This window comes from Pleurodeles waltl, chromosome 3_1, assembly GCF_031143425.1.
Source record: "Pleurodeles waltl isolate 20211129_DDA chromosome 3_1, aPleWal1.hap1.20221129, whole genome shotgun sequence".
NCBI lineage: Eukaryota > Metazoa > Chordata > Amphibia > Caudata > Salamandridae > Pleurodeles > Pleurodeles waltl.
The window spans coordinates 53,626,934-53,648,905 of NC_090440.1; positions in this window are offsets into that span (position 1 = coordinate 53,626,934).

The following is a 21,972-nucleotide window of genomic DNA, read 5'->3' on the forward strand; positions in this document are numbered from 1 at the left end:
ACAGATAAAGCTTGCCAAAAAATGTGGTTGAGGGTTTTTGAGCCTAGAAGAGATGTTGACTTACATGGAAATAAGCACATTGATCTACATAATAATGTTTTCTCATCCATGAGTATTGGAGTATGTAAGTGATATTCTCTTAAGATGTTGACACCCAGTACTCAAACTTTAAGCTAATATTGGATACTTTTTCCGTGGAATATATCGGTTGTCTATTTAATTTTTCTCATGCATGCAGTTTTAAACTGGAAATAATAGTTCACTGTTTTCGGCCTAGATACAAGCAAAATACAGAAGTGCTCCCAGGTACACAGTTGCCACATCCTTAAATTATTGCTGTAAACAGCTTGCTTTGAATTTTACCTGCAGCTACCTAGAAAAATAAAGATACAGACAAGGTTATTGATTGCATAATTGATCGAATAATAGCTGTGCTCCCTTGAATGTGTTGCTTAAAAGAGTCGTGATGCACTGCACGCATCGAAGACCAGAGGATGAAAACTGTTTTCATAAACCTTTTTTTTCCAACTCTATTTTTTAATCCAATCACATGCATACAAATTAGTTTTCTATAACCAGGCTGCAGTTCACCAATTGCATTACTTGAGGATGAAGGCATGCTAGACTAAACTTTGTTCTTCTAGGAGGATATGTGCTTCCCTCTGGCTCCTTCTCTGTAATTGTTCTCCACGTGGTTCTCTACATCCCACTGATAATTCGTATTACCTGGGCATCCATCCATTTAAAGATACTCCGAGGTCTAGCATAAAATGTCTCATCGTATTCACTTCAAATGGACTCTGAATTACTTTCAGAAACCGTGTGGAGTGGATGGATTACACAATAACCGTGGAGAGTGGATGGTAATAACAGAAGGCCCAGAGCAACTTTGCATACATAGCACAAGGTAGTTTTCGTCCTCGTGCCCACTAAGCTAAAATGATACCCAAATAGTTTTTTTTAACAGTGCACTTGGGCTTTTATTTTCAAAACGACTCGTGTGTTTCCTGAAGGAAAAGTGTGAGTTGAAGATGTGTGCAAACACTGATGGCCCATATGTACTGGGATATTAAACCTGGAAGGGATAAGGAAATATAAATCTAGAGAACAGTTGATTTATTTTGTTAAAAAGAGAAAAGTATGCAAAGGAAAGTCAAATAGCCAAACATATTCCCAAAATAAGTCCAATATTCAATTGAAAACAAAAGGTAAAATTCTCCAAAACAAAATAAATATAAGTCCTTCAACCCAGCCATTCCCTTTTCCTGGCTGTCCTGTTTACCAGTTGAACTTATCTAGTAGCTACATGTCACTGGAATCCCCAGCAACCAACTGATGTGCAAATAGGCAGCTGAGAGACAATGTGGAGGTGGTATGGGAATCCTGAAAGACAGTTTACACACAAGGTGTTCACTGGATGTCAAACAGCGGGAACAAAGATGAAGTGCCAATGGTGTCTATTGAAGAGACACTATTCCCCCTGGCATTGTGATATGATGGTGCTCTCCCATGGGGAATGTTTCTCAGTACTCAGCACAGTCACCAGGACTGGCTTACCTGTGGGATGCACATGCTATTCCTGGTGATTTAGTGGGTAAGGAGTGGAGTGGAGTTTGCTTTTTGATATGTGTAGTGATTGGCTGGCAGTGGCTGTTGGAGAAATAAGCATACTGCTTCAAGGATCACATCTGAAGAGAATTGATATCTTGGTTTCCTTGAACATACCAAGAATAGTGATCCCTCTATGTGTAGAGCTCCTCCCTCCTCCTCAAGGATTGCTGCTCAAAATAAGAGGTCAGGAAAATAACAGGTTCAACAACACAGTGAAAACATGAGTTTGAATGTGGCTTGCCTAGGTTGTGTGTAATTGGTTAATGGTTTACTACATTTCACAAGGAAGATGGGTGTCATGGACTATTCATTGTTGATACATCATACCCTGGTACAGGCTTGTTTAATGGTCATTTACTCTTTTTGCTATATTTGTAGCTCAAGCAGCTTCAAATGATTATTTTCAGTCTATGTTTTATGCTTATCTGTGTCTGTTGTATGTTTTCTTTCAGCATATCGCTGCTTCTGTAGGGGTGTACCTGTAGTGTATTTGCTGTGTTGGGCTTCCTACATTTAGTTATTTTTTCCCTTTGTGATGATAGTGGTATTCGCTGACTCCCTAGACTTCAGTGTGATTCCCATGCAGTACTTGTGAGTGGGTGTAACTTTTGGGAGTTGCAAGTGAGGCAACTTTTGTAGGCATATGTTGCACTCGAATGACCCTCTCTGTCCACTTATCAATTTTCCCTTTCCTCTTTCCTATAGGTAATAGATATTTCTAACTGTTCATCCATTCCCTCTTGCAACCCAGACATTTATGCTAAAAACGAATACATGTGCGGCGTTCTTCTCACTCACACTAGAGAACTCTGCACACAAGGGATAGAACCAGCATAGATGAAGATCTCTGCCTGTCCTGCACATAGGAGATAGATCCATCGTGCATGAAGATCTCTGCCTGGTCTGCACACAAGAGACGGATCCAACATAGTGAAGATCTCTGCTTGGTCTTCACACAAGAGACAGAACCAACGGAATGAAGATCTCTGCCTGGTCTGCACACAAGAGACAGAATTAATGTAGTGAAGATCTCTGCCTGTTCTGCATACAAGAGACAGAATCAGTATAGATAAAGATTTCTGCTTGGTCTGCAAACAAGAACCAGCATAGATGAAGATCTCTGTCTCATCTGCACAAAAGAGACAGAACCAGCGTATATGTCTGCCTGCTCTGCACATGAGAGACAGAACCAGTGTAAATGAAGATCTCTGCCCGGTCTGCACACAAGACAGAACCAGTGTAGTTGAAGGTTTGTGCCTGATCTACACACGAGACAGAACCAGTGTAGATGAAGATCTCTGCCTAAGATCTTTGCCTGGTCTGCACAAGAGAGTCAGAACCATTGTAGATGAAGATCTCTGTCTGGTCTGCACACAAGAGACAGAAGCAGTGTAGATCAAGATCTTTGTCTGGTCTGCACACGAGACAGAATCAGCACAGATGAAGATCTCTGCCTGGTCTGCACACAGGAGACAGAACCAGCTTTGATAAAGATCTGTGTCTAGTCTACCAATCAATCAATCAATCAAAATATTGATTAAGCACACAACTCACACGTTAGGGTCTCAAGGCGCTGGGGGGAGGGGAAGGGTTGCCGTTTACTTCTCAAAAAGCCAATGTCTTGAGGTGCTTTCTGAAAGTTAGGATGTCCTGGGTCTTGCATAGGTTGGTGGGGAGGGAGTTCCTGGTCTTGGAGGCGAAGTGGGAGAAGGATCTGCCGCTGGAGGTGGTGCATTGGATGCAGGGGACTGTGCCGAGGGCGAGGTCAGTGGAGCGGAGAAGTCGAGTAGGTGTGTGGAAGTTTACTCATTCATTAAGGTAGGCTGGTCCAGTGTTGTGGAGGGATTTGTGAGCTTGGAAAAGGACTTTGAAGATGATCCTTTTGCTGATGGGCAGCCAGTGAAGGGATCTGGGGTGAGCATAGATGTGTTTGTGACGGGGAAAGTTGAGGGTGAGACGTGCGGCTGCGTTCTGGATTCGCTGGAGTTTTTGGTAAACCTTGGCTGGGGTACCAGCATAGAGGGTGTTGCCGTAGTCCAGTCTGCTGCTGATGAGGGCATGGGTGACCGTTTTTCTTGTTTCTAAGGGAATCCATTTGAAGGTCTTCTGTAGCATGCAAAGGGTGTTGAAACAGGAGGACGATATGTTGTCGATTTGCTGGGCCATGGAGAGAGATGAGTCTAAGATGATGCCGAGGTTGCGTGCATGGGTGGAGGGTGTAGGGGGTGGTCTGAGGGCGGTGGGCCACCAGGAGTCGTCCCATACTGTCTTGTTGGGGCCGAAGATGATGATTTCTGTTTTGTTGGAGTTGAGTTTGAGGTAGCTTGCTGTCATCCATTTGGCGATGTCGAGGAGTCCGGCGTGTAGGTTTGTCTTGGCAGTGGAAGGGTTCCTGGTGAGGGAGATGCTGATCTGGGTGTTGTCTGCGTACGAGATGATGGTGATTCCGTGGGGGCGATGTTGGCGAGGGGGGCCATGTATATGTTGAAGAGGGTAGGGCTGAGGGAGGATCTTTGGGGGACCCCGCAGATGACCTTGGTGGCTGGGGACTGGAAGGGAGGGAGGCGAACTCTTTGGGTTCTTTCGGCGAGGAAGGAGGTGCGCCAGTCTAGGGCCTTGTGTCGGATTTCAGCGTCGAAAAGGTGTGCGCAGAGGATTTGGTGGCAAACAGTGTTGAAAGCTGCAGAGAGGTCCAGAAGGATGAAAGCGACGGTCTTGCCCTTGTCCACTCTGGTTCTGATGTCATCTGTGCAGGCGATGAGGGCGGTCTCAGTGCTGTGGTTCTTGCGAAATCCAGACTGGGAGGCATCGAGAAGCGTTGTTTTCCTCTAAGAAGTGAGACAGTTGGGCGTTCACTATCTTCTCAGCGACCTTGGCGGGGAAGGGGAGAAGCGAGATGGGGCGGTAGTTTGTGAGGTCTTACGGGTCTGCTTTGGGTTTTTTGAGGAGCGTGTTGACTTCAGCGTGCTTCCAAATGTCTGGGAATGTTGTCTACACACAAGGGAGAAGATCTCTGCCTGGTCTGCACATGAGACAGAACCAGCATAGATGAAGATCTGTGCCTGGACCTTAGGGAATTGCATTTATGAGTGTGTGAAGCAGTGCCATAACAGTACTACTCGAGATAATCAGAAATAGCTTTTTGAATAGTCTTCATCAGTCTTTCATGGCTGATTTGTGCTCTGTCACTAATTGCACCCTACTTGTCACCTTACATGTTGCCTAAGAGTTGCAGCTAAAATCTTGTCTGGATTTTACAAGTTGAGTATAGAAAGGCTGTCTCAAATTTTGGTGTTGCCATTTGTTGGAGGCAGTAGTTTCTGGTTGGTTGTGGCTGGGCCCCAGCCAGGCAGAACCTACCACTCCCATTAGGGGTGGGTGATTACACTTACTGTATAACCTACACTCAGCCTTGGGTAGCTTGGTACTGAGCAGTCAGGCTTATCGCAGAGACAATGAGTAAAGCATTGGCACAGCACTCGCACATTAAATACACAGAGTATAACAAAAGAGGCTTCACACATGTGGTTGGTAAACATAGTTTGTATTCAATACACACACTAATTAACAACCTAAAAATCATGAACGTCTGGGCATAAATCACACTTGGTAACATTACTAGCAGTTCTAGGCCCAACCATGTAAAAATGACATCAGTAGCATGCACACTTGGGGGAAATCCTACAGTAGCCCCCCACACCCTTATACGGTGCGATACGTTGTCTAAACTAGGCCCACCTTGACAATTCATAAAATGCAATACCACACAGTTAGAGGATGCACCCCAGATCACGATATCAGGAATATGTACACACAGATAATAACAACACTTTTAGCAGCACTGTGGGCCAAGGCCGCATGGGTAGAACCAATGTCAAACATGGTACCCAGTTGGCAAGAAATGAATTTGTAAAGCAACACCACCAGTCGATGTTTTCACTAACAGGTGATCTTTATGCAAGCACTCCCACACACACACATTCACTCAGTACTGATACATTGTGCTACGGATATCAGGCAGGTCCGTATGGCACACACTTACACACACACACACACACAGCACTGCAATGCAGTGCAATTGATATCCGGCCGGTCAGTTGGTAGCACAATGCAGACCCCATGACCCAAACCCTCCTCCACTCTCTATCTTGCCGCAACTACACCACACCCATGGATTAGGAAGAGATCCCACCCACTCCCCTGATATTGGGCCTCTCTCTGCCAGAATCACACTTCGTTGAGGTCCCAGGGTAGAAGGTGGGGGGTTAGGTAGCAGTTCTGATTAGGAGGCAGTTGACAAACAAAAGAGGGTTGGCTGCCACTCAGGAAGTTTACCTACACAATGCAGAGCAGAAGTGGCTGAGGGCAATAGTTTGTTCAAGTAGAAGATTCTGAAGAAAGGGGTCGTGCAGTGTCTTGACCCACTCCTGGTCGCTCTTTGAAGTGGTTCTTCAGCCCAGTCAGTTACACTCATCACCAAAGCCTGGTCCGGGCAATACTACCTGGCACATGCTGTTGTTGGGGGCCAGGTGAGGAGGGGGCAGGTAGTTTGTCACACAGAGGGCCCAAAAGGAATGATTGATGAAGGGGGGAATGTAGCAGGGGTGCCTCACGGAAGGCAGAGGCACCCCGTCAGGTACATGTTGGTCAAAGTTGCACCCAAGCGATCTGGGCACAACGTCTGATGCACGATAATCCGAGTCGCACCAGACAATTCCAGCTTCACACACCACGATGAGCTGCAAATGCTGTCCCTCCCTGAAAATGAGGCACAACACCCGGTGCATGCTGCTACGGGTCGCACCAGAAAATTCCAGTCATGTACAAAGATGAGATGCAAATTTTGTGCCTCCTTGGAAATGAGGCACAACACCCGGTGCACGTTGATATGGGTCGCACCAGAAAATTCCAGTCACTCACAAAGTTGAGTTGCAAATTCCGTGCCTCCCTGAAAATCAGGCACAATGCCCAGTGCGGGTTGATACAAGTCGCACCAGACATTTCCAGTCACACACACATGCACAAGTTCATTAGTGCCCCATGAGGTAGAATGAGGCACTAGTACGATTATACCCCCACCTCCAAGGGTCACAACCTGTGAATCGTACACCACACGCAATGAGCATGCAGTCTGCGTGACGCACGAGGGAGATGTGGCACAATCAATGAAGCGGGCCACATGGGGGGTCTAGCATCTGGTGAATCCGCTCACCACCAACAAGACGCTCATGTGTGCTGAAGCCCCACGATGCAGGCGCTACACTCCTGAGATGAGGGCAATGTTTTTGTGGCTCCCCTTCAGGCAATTATGTATCCAGGCACAATTCTTAGTTTCATGCTCATGCCACGCTGTCAGTTGGAGCCCAGCAGAAGATGTGGGCACTTAGGAGGGCACTGTTCTTCAGGTGTCATGAGCAGATTGTGTGGGTCCGTCGTGGGAGGTCTTTGATGTCCCCGAGACCTCCAAAAGAGCACAAGGGTCAAGCTGACAAGCCCTTAGAGAGCACACTTCAGTCTTCCCCGGCCAGCCATGATTCAGGAAGGGTGTGCTGTCTCTTCTAAGGGCGGTAATCCTACTTGTGCACAACATATTTCTCTGGCAGTGTGCACCATGCAGTACAGGGTCTGCAGTCCCTCGTCCCTGCAAGCGTATCTCTCCCTTCCTGCAGTATGGCACCAGTAGTTATACTGTAGTGTGCCTTTGAAGTTGGGGGTGTCTCAAAGGTTATCTCTTTGAACCACAGGTGTGTCCCCTAAGTTTTAGTCCTGTCTGCCATGGAGCCATGGAGTGAAGATCTTATTCTTTAGTTGGACCATGGTCTGACTTCTAGAGGTCAAGTGTCAAAACCTCTCCCCCCAACCTCATCAGCCAGGCCCTCAAATGGCAGAGGTCTGTTGTTCCAGTGACATGCCCATTGTTTCATAGCTGTAACTGGGATATGAACAGATGTGCTCCTCAAACCTCCGGTGTTGACTGGAGCCAGGCAGAAAAGCATACAACGAACTTTAAAGCAGAGAAATGCCCACTTTACAGAAGTGGCAGTTCTCAGTCCTTAAAGACAAAACCAGCTTCCCCATAGGAAGGGATTTATCACTTTAATTTAATGACAGGAAACATCATGAGGTTGCTTCACTGCAAATCCACTATTGCACTTGGAAGTGATACCAATCATTCCCCTATGTTAGCCCATGGGGAGAGCAAACCTCAGAGGTAGTAAAAATACACATGGGTATTCTTCACTACATTTAGCAACACCCTTGGTGCAAGTGCGCACACAATGGCCTGTAATGGCAGGCTCAGCAGGTTTGAAAACAGCATTGTGCAAGTGTGCATACACTGGCCTGCAATGGCAAGCTCAGCACTGAGTTGAAAACACCATTGTGCAAGCGCACACACACTGGCCTGCAAGGTTAGAGTCAGCACCTGTTTGAAAACACCCTGGTGCAAGCGCGCATACACTGGCGTGGCATGGCAGGCTCAGCACAGGTTTACAAACACCCGCATGCAAGCTCACACACACGGGCCTGCACTGGCAGGCTCAGCAAGCACAGGTTAGTGCCAATTTCCAACATCTGTAAGAAGGGTGTGCACACTTTCACACTATTCTTACAGTGGAAAAGTGGTCAGGTACCTTAGTCCACTAAAAGAGAATTGGCAGAACCTATGGAAAGAGCCAAACTCCTAGGCAGGGAAAACCATTGTGGGGGTTCTTCTCTACCGAGGCATGGAACATACATGTGTACCTGCCCGGCCTTTCACCTACCACCTGCTCAGCCCTTCAGTGGGTGCTCTAGGCGTAGCGTAAGACCTACTCAGGGTTGGTCAAGGAGTAAGAAATGCCACCCTACGCGACAGCGCAACTGCACCTCCCCAGGCCTACAATGGCAGACCTGATACATGGCTGACAGGCTTTTCTGGAGGTGGCACATTAAGGTGGCATCCCACTAGTAGCCGGGGCCATGCCCTTTCCGGGTATGTGGTGCACCTTTTTACAGGGCACTCCTGGGTAAAGCATGTCCAAGCATGACCAATCCGGCAAATGCCCCTTTCCGGCATGTGTAGGAAGGGCGCACACACTTTCCCACTGCAGTACAGTGAGAAAGTGCCCAGAGTTCTAAGGCCACACAAAGAAAGTCAGCAAATAAACTAGAAGGAAAAAGCAAAAAGTTTCAGGATAATCCCCTAAGAAGGGCTATGTCCGACAGCCTTTTTTAAAGCAGTGTGAGAATCATATACTGGCTGTTTAGTTTGATTTAGGAAAGTCTGATGTATTGCAATACAACTTTCAAACCACATAGCCAGTAGTCTTAGGTGCAATTGGTATTGCCTCTCTGGAGAGGGAAATGGCTGTACAAACCTATATATATAACATCAGGTGATAGCAATGTTCTTGCCCTCATACATAGCAGAAGCAGAAAATACCTAAAGGGATTGACATCGCTGTGCGCCAATGGATCTTGCAGCTGTCACATCTATTGCCTGGCTGCCTAGCAAATGCTCCTTCCAAATGGAGTTAATGTGTCCTGCTCGGACAGTCCTTCAATGAACTGAGAAATGCTTCAAGTAACTCATAAACGGGTGCCCCTCAGAGAAGGAAGTGCCTCTGCTGGTTAGTAATTGCCATCTGGGCCGAGGGTGCAAGTGCGCACAATGCGATGCAACTGCGCCTCCTGCTGGCTGCCACCGTGAAGGTACACCGTGCGGGTGTCACTCCAAAAGAGCAGCCACGCAAACGGAAATGATTGGCTCAGGGATCCCGCTGGGTCTGTGTCAACACTTCGCAGTATTCCCTCTCGCAATAAGCCCTATTATTTTTAATGTTATTATATATATATATATATATTTTGCAGCGAAGGAAAACAACCGCAAATGGGCTTCATGCAATTAAATAAACGATATTTGAACGTTTGGACCTGCCTGTGGCTCTAATGCAGCCTAATTACTTCAAGGGAACATCATGAACTTTTTACTGATTTACTGCTATGAAGACAGGTCTCAACATGATGGCTTGAAAGGCCGGCCTCACAACCACTGCATGCATATAAAACTACCTCTGCACCCAATCTGCAGAAGGTAAATCACCCTGTTTCGCTACTTGCACACAATTCTGTATAAGTGAACTAAAAAAGTACATTTTCAAAAAAGCACGTGTACAATACGTTTGCTTCGTACTGCCATTCAGAAATATGCAAATGATAACCAAAAACATGCAACACTTTTTAAATAAAAAGAAATAGAAATAGGTGCGTATGTTCTGCTGTGATTAATTGCACACACTTTAATACATAGTCATTTGTTTCTGTGTTCTGTAAAGCCCTTCTCATCATATTAAGGTAGCTTTAGAGTGCTGAAGGAAAAGAGGGGCAAGGCAAAGCAACGTAAAGGGTAAGCAATAAATTAGATGGATAAATCCTACTACTCTCCACTGGGTGAATATTTGTTTTTTATTTTAGGAGTCTGTATTTACTGGTCTGTTGTGACTCTGGGTACCAAGAGACTGCTAAACACATCCCAGTGCATGTATGTGCATTGACTCCTTAAAACATGGTAAATTATAACTGGCATGTCTGAAACTTTTGCAAGGTTACTGTAATATGGCACAGTAAAGGAACAAGTAGGCGTAAAATATATCACATCCATCCATCCACTGCTCAGATGAGTGACTCCTAAAACATTCAATGGCATGATGCAACAGAGATCTGCTGCAAGCAGAAGCTGAAGCCAGCACTTTTCGATGTCAACCATTCTGATATGTTGAAAAACCTACATTTAACATCTACGTCAGTCATTCATATGGCCTTGAAGTACATAGGCTGGGCACATAATGTTTAAAAAGAATGAAGAATATGGAACAGACTGACTGTGCAGGAATAGAACTCCATTGTGCTATCTACTTCATAAGGGTAAACTAACCTCTCCAATTTACCAATGTCTGCATAAAGAGAAAAAGTCAATTAAGAATAAGTGTGAAACAATACAGTTCACAAGCATAAAGAAAATGCAGTTACAGCTATATGAATCACACATAGTACAGCGTCATATTAGCAGTAAATATGAAAAGTCTTACCAAAAAAATAACTTTAAAAAAAAAAAATATGCACCTGCACGAATTACCCAGTACAAGCTAAGGATTAGCAGTAACACATGCTCTCTTTTACAACTAGTAGTAGGATTTGTATTAGCTGAGTCACTTGTGAGAGACCCCACCCATCAACTACCAAGCCCCTTCTCTAAGGTTTCACGATGTTCAAGACAATAGGTGTGGCTGTTCCAGACCTTAAAGGAACATAACAACAAGCCAAAGTAAAGAAACCTTTAATGCTGAAACAGAAAACACTTCTCACAAAAAAGGCTTGCTTACTCGGTATCAAAGCTCCAGTACAGCACTCATCTGTCCATGCAGAACAGCACTGCTCTGCACATGTTCAACTGTATGTGCACACTATGAATCAAAATTAAAGTCTCCAGTACAACAACACTGATCTGTGCTTGCAAAATAGCACTAATCTGCACGTCACTCTTATGTGCTCATTGTGAATCAAATCCATCATCTCGGGTACAATAGCACTAATCTGTGCATGCACAACAGTATTAATCTGTGCGTGTCTACCTCATGTGTTTATTTTTAATCAAATGCATCGTCCCCAGTACAAGAGTACTAACCTGCGGCAACCAGTTGCACTAGACCTGGACAAGGGTAAAGTTTAAGGCTGACCTCAATGTAGTGCGAGTCGGATACGCGGATCAGGTTGGTCCCTGTTAAACAGGTACCTTCGGATTTAGAAACTATCTGAGAATGTAGAGTCCTCAGAGAAGTAAGGCAGCAGGCAAGATCCGAAGACAAGGATGTCGACGATGGGCTGATGAAGGACGATGTACTGGTGAAGCCATCGATGATGGCAGGAAAAGTTCTGAATGGGAAAGTCAGTAATTCGTGCCCAGGAATTCAAAGTGCTCTGCGTCTGGCCCAGTAAAGCTTTCCACCTTTCAACTTAGACTCTTTTCTGGAAAGTCAGATTCCTCTAGCGTGGCAAGGCTGCAGGCTGTAGATTAAAAGGGTTCAACACATTTAAATGCTGGTCTGCATAGGGCCCTCTGAAGTGGATTTGCTGCTGCAAGAAGAATGTAACAGGAATTATGACAAAGTCAGGCCCACCTGTGGTGCACCCTTGCTGGATTGGTTTAGCAGTTTGGTCCTGGTCTTCTGTCGGTTCTCCAGGCAAAAAGTATTGAAAAAGTTTTTGAATCCCTGGTTCTAGGATTGGGCAGGAGAAGTATACTATGACACCAACCAAGACTTCCAGAACATCATTAACAGATCTTGCAGAGTGCAGGGCAGGTCCAGTTGAAACTGGTGAGTTGAGGTTTACCAGGAAAAGTGGGTTTCTTGTACAATTTTGTGTACCTGTAATAGTTTAACCGTAGGTCAGACAACTGACCCTTGGAGTCCACTTCTTTGTCCTGGATAGATATGGGAGAAGGACCATCCTTTCAGGTCTTCTCACAACTCTCAATAATAGGTGCAGTCCTTTTCTGTCTTCCACAGGTCCAGTGGTGTTTTTAAGAGGGGGCCCAGGAGTGCTACAATGATGCCTGGCACCAGCCTGTGGGTGAGTGTGAATATTGGCCCATTCCTAACCAATAGGGAAAGAGTTCCCAGGGGCCCCTATCCAATTTTTCAATTGTCCCCGTACCTAAATCCAATATGGCAGAAACTTTCTTCCCTTCCTAGAGATATGGCCAGGGAAATGAGCAACCCCTCATCTGTGGTCAGCCACAACTGGGAGCAGCTACTCTCCCATTGGGATTGAATACTAGCTAGGTAGGAGGACAAAAGAGAAGCAGGCCTAGGTGTGATTTACATCCCACAGAGACCGGGTACACATTCTTTGAAGATATGCAAGGGGCTGGGCACAGTCCCCATGCTGTTCTGTCAAGGGAAGAACAACCTATCCCCCCTGACGGGCTTTGTCTCAACTTTGGAGGCCATATCACACCTCGTGAAGGAGCTAATCAGCTCCCGTGTGACAGCTGGAAGCTCAGGCAAATGGGCTTCTTGAGGCTTTAGCAGGTTGTTGGTGACTTTTTAAAAGTACCTTTTGTAAAATATTTGTTAGAAATATGACTTCACCAATGAATTACATTCATAATAAATATTTTTAAAAGTCCAGAAATTAACTTGTTAGCTGGTTCCTAGATGGAGATACCTTTACTTAAAGGAGGATGTGGCTTAATGGCCAGAGCTGCCAACGTTGGAGCTGGGAAACCAGGTTCAAATCTTAGCGCTGGCTCAACATCCTGTGATTCTAGGCAAACCACTTAATCCCCCCATGTCTCCACAAATGAATGTGTTCTTGTGTAAAGTGCTCCAGTAACTTTAGGTTAAGTTGTGCTACATAAAACTGCAGAAAAAGTTAACTCCCAAGTTTTTCCTATGGAGCAGCTACCCCTGCTACAGAGACAATAACGTTTGCCGTCCTTTACATTGAACATTTACATGTCCTACTTTTAAATACCATGAATGCTGCCTTACTTAGGAGGGTCTCATTAATATTTAAAAAGAGTGCGTAGGCCTGTAAAAAATTGGTAATCTTGCAAGGCCAGATTTGCAGTTTAAAACTACACAGCCAGACTATGTGATATTTAAATTACAGGTCCTGGGAACTCATTGTATCATATAGTAGGGAACAAGTCCAAAGAAATGGGTGTGATCATTCAAAAAGAGGCATTTTATTAAAGGGTTTACAACTTCAACCAGAAGGATTAGTTATAACAACTTGGAAACAGAAGAGTACATGTGGGATAATCACTGAACCGTGTTTTACAACGTAACTGCCTAAATATATTTTGGATCAAACACCAACAGGTCTAATTAGCAGAGAAGAAACTGTACTTTAGCTCCTATTGGTTGTATGGGATATTTGACTTCAAAATAAGTAAAAGGAACAGAAATTACCTACATATATGAAAGCAAGTGATCACTTCTTCGTGAAAAGGTTGAGGACAATGGAAATTATCAAGTCAGTAGGGGAATGTGGATCAAAATCATCAAAACAATAAAATCCAGCAGATTTTAGAAAGTGAAGTAAAATAAATGAATAATGACTTTCTGGGTGTTTGCACAAACAGAAATGGGCTGCCTATAATGGGAAATTTGCCAGTTTGGGAAAGAAACAGGAAAACATATTCTAGCTCATTTGGATCTCAAATCCCCATAATATCAACAACAGTAAACCCCAATTTAAAAACCATGCCTAGAATGGGCTAATCTAAATGCCCTTAAAAAATAAGCAAGGGAGGAAGTGGGAAGCAGAAACATTTGCATGATTATTGCAGCTCTTGCCTGCCACATTTGAGAATGAAGAAGTTCATATAGCCCCATGCAAGTATGCCACCAAGAAATCCATGCACAATATACTCATATCAAACTTATACTCAAAAACGTCAATAAAGAAAGTAACAGAGGGGCGTAGTGACAGCACGGCAAACTTAACATTAGAGAATGCAACACTTTAAAACTAAAATTTCATTAAGGGCCAAAAGGATGCCATGTACAGGTTAAAATAGGAAATACTCCAGAATGGAAGTGACATTGCAGCTTAATCTCTGATAGATGAAGGACTGAATTTAATGCTACTATGTTAAATGTTGTATCCAAAGTTACATTTTATCAGTAACACAAGTTCACTATAATTTAAAGAGAAATGCTCACTAAAAACATTCTCACTCTCCTTACCCCTGGATGACTTTTACTAGAGTAAATAATGATAAGTGATCTAGAGGACTGTCATATTCAAAATACCAGCTATAGGGGCCAGGTGGTCAAGTGGCCGACCACTTGACCGTCAACAGCCTCCATGACCCAACCCAATCCAATCCATAGTCAGGCCCATCTGTAGCACTGAGACTGCCCTAAGAGCTATCAAGCACACCTATCTGCTGCTTCCGCCCCATCCTCAGTCAATGCCTCCACGAGGCATGCGTACCAGGGCCTGACCTCCTCTGGATCTTCTCCTTCATCATTGGATGCACCTAGAGTATGCCCGGCCCGTATACCTTAGCCCCTTTTCAAAATCTTCCGCAAAGTACTCTGTGGATTAACTGTTAGCCTCACACTGTTCAATGCCTACATGGCACCATTCACCAACATACTCCAATCCCACAGAATCAACATTATCTTTTACACCAACAACAACCAGCTCATCCTCTCCCTCTCAAACAAAACATCCAACACCTGGACCACCTTCACCTAATGCATGTCCAAAGTCACCAGTTGGATGAAGATCAACAGTCTGAAGCTCCAAACCGCGGCCAGAAAACTAGAATGTTCCAGTCTCCTGCTTGCTCACATACCCTGCATGTGCAGCACCACAGCTGTCAGTCACCCCTTCTCGTACCTCGCACCCAAGGCCTGGAATGGACTTCCCTTGCACATCAGAGTCGCCTACTCAGTTGTTGAATTCCGTAAGAAACTGAAGACATGGTTCTTTAGCTAGACCTGAGTATCTAGAGCTTGAGTACCCTCTCTGGTGGGGTACGCGTTCTACAAATAGTCATAATATAACATTATGATGAAATAATTTTCACCCTCTTATTGATCTAACATTGGCATCAACCATGTTGGGGCAATTTGGAAAATTATGTAATCAAAATTAGTCTGTTGTTCTGACCACCAAAGGGAGGTTTCTCTGCTAGATTCTCCATATTTCAATCAAACAAAAGAGGCAGAATATGCATGTGAATGAGGAACCTTGAAAAATGTCCTGTAATAGAAAATCTGAAAAATATTAAACACATTAAAAAAGGCATTTTATGTTTTTTAATACGTTTAGTACTGCTTCACAAATCTGCACAAACTTGCACTAAACATTCCAAATAAAAGTTCATCTACTTTGGGTCTTTGATGACAAGTTCTGTGCCGATCTGTCAAGTGGGGCCAAGAAAAAGGGGTATCCAAAAAGTGCTGTATGCCATTTTAATAAATGAAAACCCATGAGGGAGGCTGGTTACACTTTAAGGGGTGGTAACAAGCAGTGGTTCCCATTTTAACTACCAATGTTCCTCATTAGAGAAAGAAAACGGAACACAATTATAGCAATCTGTGAATTAAATCAAAACCTTACTCAGAGAAGTTACAGTTACTTTGGGTACATTTGTTCAGCATTTGAAGATGTTAGCATCACAATAATGTATGTGGGCTTGAAAGGGTTAAATTATAGCTCTTCAATGTGTGGACAGTTCTCAAACCAAGTTTTTCAGACTTTCTGTGGCTCTAAAATTGAAAATAAAAGCTCTCATTGACAAAGACATTTTTAACTCTTGCTGACCTTTTTGAGTCAGTGGAACCAAAGCTTACTGTGCACACCCATTAAAACAGGGTCCACGATCAGTCAATCAATCATCCAATCAATCAAATTTTTTATTCAAATGTCAAAGACAATCATAAAAGATAAACATACATAATATAAAATCACGTGATAGGCAATAGAATGGTAAAACAAAAATATCATAATCTAAAAATCCAAACCTTTATGATAAGACACAGCACCTTTAAGAATACTACTCATTCTAAAACATACTTGATAACAATTGTAAAAAATGAAGACCAGACCTGCACTATTTAAGATTGTGAATGTTAGCTCTGAATTTAAACAATGAGGCCTTTTCCCAGTTGTTAATCACATAAAGAAGATAAGGTTCGGAGCCAGGGTTGATTTTAAGGGGAAGATAATTCCTCACTAATGGTTTACTTGATTAGAGACTATCCATTTAAGCAAGTCCTCTTTCCAGAAATAGACATTTCATGGCAGCCTTATCGGCATAACATATTGATGAAGGATTATCAAACAAGGCTGACTAACCCAAGATCGTAAGGTTCTGTTTGACATAGTTGAGCCAGGGGATGACAAGAATCCGGACAGACTGAATGCAATCATTAATTATGTTATGACTGAAGGAAGCTTTAGGATTGTTCCATATACAGAGCCACAACATTAGACGACCCAGCCTAATGGAGTCCTCAAGATACAAAAGATCCAATTCCTCGTGGCAAAAATAATGGGGACTTGAAGAGGAAAAGAGAGGAGATCCCTGCAAATGTAATTCTCCTCCATCTGCAATGCACGATATTCTCCATACCCCAAATTCCACAGCTATTACTGGCAATAGGTGCACATTGTTTGGGTGTATATTTCAATAAGAGACATTGGCCCTCATTACAACTTTGACGGGCGGCGGAGGCCGCCCGCCAAAGTTGCGCCGCAGGAATACCGCACCGCGGTCTGAAGACCGCGGCCGGCATTCTGAGTTTCCCGCTGGGCAGGCGGGCGGCCGCCTTAAGGCCGCCCGCCAGCCCAGCGGGAAACAACCTTCCCACGAGGACGCCGGCTCGGAATCGAGCCGGCGGAGTGGGAAGGTGCGACGGGTGCTACTGCACCCGTCGCGTATTTCACTGTCTGCTATGCAGACAGTGAAATACAAGCGGGGCCCTCTTACGGGGGCCCCTGCAGTGCCCATGCCATTGGCATGGGCACTGCAGGGGCCCCCAGGGGCCCCGCGACACCCCCTACCGCCATCCTGTTCCGGGCGGGCGAACCGCCAGGAACAGGATGGCGGTAGGGGGTGTCAGAATCCCCAAGGCGGCGCAGCATGCTGCGCCGCCTTGGAGGATTCTGACGGGCAGCGGAAAACCGGCGGGAGACCGCCGGTTTTCCTGCACTGACCGCGGCCAAAGCGCCGCGGTCAGAATGCCCTAAGGGGCACCGCCAGGCTGTCGGCGGTGCTCCCGCCAACCGCGAGCCTGGCGGTCACAGACCGCCAGGCTCGTAATGAGGGCCATTGTCGGCTTTCTCTTAACTGACTTACATATATTAATTAAAGAGCATAAGCCTTGCTCAAATGTAGTATTCCTAAAGTTAATGTTCTCTACCCAAGAGCCTCTGGTATCAAAAACTAATCCTAAATAGGGGAGCCTAGAGACACTCTATAGACTGTTCTCACTGGCACATAAGATGGGTAGCTGATAATGCTTAGGGCCACACGCCATGCTTTGAGGCTTGGTGTAATTAGTTGACAAGTCTAAATCATTCATAAATTCAGAAAGGGCTTGTACCAAGCACCTCAAAGCATTTGGGGTCTGTGTTAAAAGCACAGCATCATTGGCGTACAGCATTATGGGTATAGCAACAGATTTGACGTGGGTAACATATTTAGTAACTGTGCTTAAAAAAGAATTAGGTTTATTAATGTATAAAATAAATACAGGTGGAGCTAAAATACAGCCTTGCCTAACAACATATTGGCAGAGAAAAGGCTCAGATAGCCCACCATTTGGAGTAAATCTGACTCTAGCAGTCAGGTTTCGGTGTGAAAAGGCCAAAAAGAGAGCAATCGTAGAGTTAATCCCTAACTCCAATAAAATAGCCCACAACTTATTACAATTAACTTTATCAAAGGTGGAAGATAAATCCATGAAGGCGAAGTATAATGGGGCCTTTTTAGACACAGTGTATTTCCCCAGGAGCAAATTTAGATTCAAGCATTGCTCCATTGTTCCTAAGCTTTCCCTGAACCCGTATTGACATGTTAATAAAATATTATTGTCACTGCACCAATTTCTTAGCCTATTAACAGTTACTCTACTCATTATTTAATGATGGAGTCGATTAAGGATATGGGTTGATAACACTTTAGATCTGTGCAGCTGCCCTTCTTGAAAACCAGAACTATAATAGAGAAAGACTAAACTGCTAAGATTATAAAAACGTTAGTAAGCAGAAATCTATCTTATATTTGAGAATATCAATAGGAACTCAATCCGGTCCGGGAGCTTTGGAGGAGGAGCTGCTATTGAAAGTGAAGGTCACCTCATCTCCAGTAAAATGAAGCTGATTGATAATATCTAAAAATTGATAAATCATCAAAATATGTACTATCAGAAGTTTCACAGAATGTATTATTAAAATGTGCTACCCACTGCTTACCTACGATATGACTGCTCGTCTAGTGCAGTGACGCCTTTGTACTCTTAATTTACTAACCGCTCTTAAGAATCCACTCGAATTCTTGAGAACAGCTGCACGTGACAGGCGGTCCCGATTAGCCTTTTGTATTTTATGCTCCCTAATCCTCAAGGCATCTTTATAACATGCCCTAGCTTGAGCAATTGCAATTGTAATTCTAGGGATGGCTGTCAAGACTAGCCTTAGATTCCTGTTTGCAAAGGAACAAGATTTATCAAACCTCCAACCTGTTGAGGAATTGGTTCTGGCAAACAGCTTAAGCAGTGAATTATGTATTAAATTGCATATATCTTAATTGACTGCACAAGTATTCCCCAATGGTTATCTCGGACAAACAGGTCAAGAAAATATCAGGGCTTGGTTTGACTAAACAACTCAAATATTTAAGTGGGTCAGACAAGCACTATAAAAGCCTTAATCCATTGTGTTGTGACAGTGGCTGTTCCACTGCTTTCAATGGGCCTCTAACAATTGCCACTGGAAAGGAACATTTTGTTAGAAGCCGCCAGGGTATTTGGCCCATTTGGCAGCTTTGCGGAACTTAAAAAAAAAAAAATTATATGGGGAAGAATAGGCTCTGTCGAGACCCTCTAGTAAAGGAATAGAGCTTAATTGTTTGCAAACATGAGGACAACCACAGACAATACAGAGTCTGTGTATATACATCAAGGGAATTGGTAACGCAAAGTCAATTCACAGCTTTTTTTCCCCGAACCCATAACCATGCATACTATAAGAAAACATACTAGTACACTAGGGCCCGTATTTATACTTTTTGACGCTAAACTGCGGTAACGCAGTTTAGCGTCAAAAAATTTCGCGCCGGCTAACGCCATTCTGAAGCACCATGCGGGCGCCGTATTTATTGAATGGCGTTAGCCGGCGCAAGCAGACCGCCGCTGCCTGGTGTGCGTGGAAAAAAACCACGTACACCAGGCAGCGCCGGCGTAGGGAAAAATGGCGTTAGGGCGTCTTAAAAATGGCGCAAGTCAGGTTGACGCAAAAAAAACGTCTTAACCCGATTTGCGCCATTTTAAACGACGCCCAGACGCCATTTACATGACTCCTGTCTTAGTAAAGACAGGAGTCATGCCCCCTTGCCCAATGGCCATGCCCAGGGGACTTCTGTCCCCTGGGCATGGTCATTGGGCATTGTGGCATGTAGGGGGGCACAAATCAGGCCCCCCTATACCAAAAAAAAATAAAAAATGTATACTTACCTGAACTTACCTGAATGTCCCTGGGATGGGTCCCTCCATCCTTGGGTGACCTCCTGGGGTGGGCAAGGGTGGCAGGGAGGGCCCCTGGGGGCATGGGAGGGCAGCTGTGGGCTCATTTTGAGCCCACAGGTCCCTTAACGCCTGCCCTGACCCAGGCGTTAAAAAGTGGCGCAAATGCGGGGTTTTCTGCCCCGCCAACTCCCGGGCGTGATTTTTGCCCGGGAGTATAAATACGACGCATTTGCGTCGCAGTAATTTTTTGGGACGGGAACGCCTACCTTGCATATCATTAACGCAAGGAAGGTCTTCACGCAAAAAAATGACGCTAACTCCAAGAACTTTGGCGCTAGACGCGTCTAACGCCAAAGTATAAATATGGAGTTAGTTTTGCGTCGAATTTGCGTCGAAAAAAACGACGCAAATTCGGCGCAAACGGAGTATAAATATGCCCCTAGGTATTCTGTCTATGGGATTATTTACTATTTAATCCTTGTGCACCCTTTTCTTAAGCGTTTGACTTACACGGTTTCTAGTGTCAGTAGCAAACTAGACATTACACAGAGTTCATCAAGAGACCAGACATGCTTCTGCAGAAAGCTTCAAGGGGGGCAGAAGCCACTCAGGCACCAGGGATAGTGTGTGTGTGTGTTTAGTGGATGGGGGGCATGGCCACTTGGGCAAGGGTCGCTCCCCTTTGGGGGGCATGTGTTTTATGGCCATTTCTATTTTTAGGCTGATACCACTGGAACGCCAGGGATATTTTTTTATTTGTTTATTTATGTGGGGGGGCGCCCCCTTGGGCTAGGGGGGCATAGAACTGTTGGCCATTTCTGCCCTCCTTGGGGGCAGATTGGCCTATTTTTTGTTAGGCCCATCTGCCCCCACGGGGGGCAGAAGCCACTTAGGCACCAGGGATAGTGTGTGTATGTGTGTGTTTTTTTTGTTTGGGAGGGTGGCCCCGTGGGCAAGGGTCGTTCCCCATGGGGACATATTACTAAAGGAATTTTCTACCCCTCTTTGGGCAGATAGGCCTATTTTTTTGTAGAATCCACTTAGGCACCAATTTCTAAATTCTTGATGGTGGGGTGTCTGTCAACTGTTTCCATTTGTGATGAGAAAAATTCTCCTTTTTGTTCTAGTTCAAAGCTTTTGCTTTCTTTGCTGTGGCTCCTTGCGGTTTTGGCGGTGGTTGACCTGCGGTTTGCATAGTTGCATGTTTTAGGTAAGTAAAAACAATTTACTCCAAAGGAGTATTGTTGCCATGCATGAATGACATGTTTGTAGGTGGTGTACTAAATACAGGATTGTGTGTGAAATTGTCCTTAGATTTGTGCACAATTATATTTGTGTTATCTTATTTCTAATTTGCTTTTCTTTCTTTCTTTTTAGTGGGATGTCATTGGTGATTACTGTGTCTGTGCAGAGTAGTTGCTGGTGAGTCAAGCTTTTTCAGGTAAGTGAGCGGTATAGTTTTTGAGTTTATAACTCTTAGTGATAAAGCTACACTTTATTACTTATCTTACACAGTGCTGGTTGTTGGTGGTGCATTTGTCCAGTTACTTTTCGTAGGAAGGATCATGGCTAGCCGCAGGATGACCGCTCAGCAGGTGGTTGGTATGCTTTTTTAGTCATTGTCTGATCATGATTATGAGACGGACTCTGCATCTGAGGCGGAGGAGGAAGTGAAAGATTCTGGCAGTGAAGTTTTTGTCGGAGAGGAATCTTTTGATGAGGAAGCCACTCTCAGTGCAGCTGAAGGGCCTGTTTTAGAGGAGGACACTGATGTGCCATTAGTACAGCAACCTGGGGCTGAAAGGTTTCCCGTTAGAAGACCTGAACTCTGGGTTGCCCCAAACATGGAGCAGCCAGAGTTGCCTGCCTTTACTGGTCTCCCGGGGTGTGGAGTCAATACAGAGAACTTTTTGCCTGTCAATTTCTTTGAGTTATTTATGGATGATGTGTTTTTGGAAGAGATTGTTGAGCAGACTAATTTGTATGTGGAGCAGTATTTGAGGGACAACGCTGCTAGACTTAGGCCACACTCTAGAGCTACCCAGAGGATTCCCACAAATTTGGAGGAGATGAAAAGGTTTTTGGGTTTGACTCTTTTGATGGGGTT